Source organism: Elephantulus edwardii, unplaced genomic scaffold (genome assembly GCF_000299155.1).
Source record: "Elephantulus edwardii isolate Elephantulus edwardi_28Jun2011 unplaced genomic scaffold, EleEdw1.0 scaffold00098, whole genome shotgun sequence".
In the NCBI taxonomy this organism is placed as follows: Eukaryota; Metazoa; Chordata; class Mammalia; order Macroscelidea; family Macroscelididae; genus Elephantulus; species Elephantulus edwardii.
The window spans coordinates 12,224,924-12,226,366 of record NW_006399848.1 but is presented as its reverse complement, the minus strand read 5'-3'; positions in this window follow the sequence as shown (position 1 = coordinate 12,226,366).

Here is a 1,443-nt window from a genome sequence, read left to right as displayed (position 1 = left end):
TAAAAATAACAGCCAATTTGAAAATTCTAATTTGTTTCATTGCAAAAGAGACCTCAAGTGGTATTTTTCCCAGAGAACTTCTCTGCTACCTAAATGCTGCATCTTCCTAGAACTTTGAATTCCTAGGCCATATCCCAGCCTTGTGACTCGCAGTGGTGGGAATCCAGAGGAAGTTTGGCTATGAGGAGGTTCCAACTCACTGACAATGAGACTTAAGAAATGCTGAGCGAGTTCAGCCTTTTTTTTTTTATTTTCTGACTCCAATGCCTTGCACATTTCACTGTAATATTTTGCTTTGTCATCCCGTGCTGCCTTTTGAAATCTTCTATTCAACTCTTTAGTGTCTCTTTAGTCTCTTCTTCCTTCTGCTTTGGCTTCTCTGCACTTCAGTGCAATTTTCAGTCTCTTCTGATATCCATTTTGGTCTTCTCTTCCTCTTCTGTCTTTGTAATGACCATTTGCACTCTTTCTGGATGATACCCTTGCTATCCTCCCACAACTCATTTGGTCTTCACTCATTAGTGTTCAATGCCTCAAAACTTTTCCTGGGATGGTTCTGAAATTCAGGTGGGATAGACTCAAAGTCATATTTTGGTTCCCATGGATTTGGTTTAATTTTCCTGAGCTTCAGCTTGAACTTGCATTATGAGTAGTTGGTGGTCTGTTCCACAATCAGCTCCTGGCCTAGTTGTCACAGCTGATACTGAGCTTCTCCAGTAGTTCTTTCTGCTGATGTAATTGATTTGATTCCTATGCATAGGGTCAAGTGAAATCCATATATATATCCTGCATTTATGTCTCTAAAAGCGTATTTGCAATGAATAAGTCCTTGATTGTGCAATATTCATTCTCTCTCCAACTCCATTTCCCTCACCGAGTCAATATTTTCCAACTACTGAATCTAATCTTCTTCTCTGTTCCCAACTTTAGCATTCCACTCACCCATTATCAATGCACCTTGATTGCATGTTCGATTGGTCTCTGACTGTAAAATTTGGTAAAAATCTTCCATTTCCTCTTCCTTGGCTCTGGTTGTTGGTGCATATATATGAATGATAGTGGCATTCACCGGTCTTCGTCATATGCCTATGGATATTATCCTGTCACTCACAGGAAAATATCAAACTTAATTTTAAATGTTTGCATTCTTAATATTTATAATAACCTGCTCTGGAAATGTTCTCATTTTATTGAACAGTTTGTCTTATTTATAGATGAAGTTGTCCATCTACTTGATAGGAATCAATCTGTTATGTGTCTATAATTTCACATAAGTATATTAAGTGCTGAAAAGATTAAATCTCAGAAATCCTTTAAGAAAAAGATTAAACTCTGCATGTAATGGCTACACAGAAGGAAAAACATAACAACTTAAAGAATATTAATAGTAGGATCCCTAATATTTTAAAAAAGCTCTCAGTAAATGTCTACTATGACAATTTA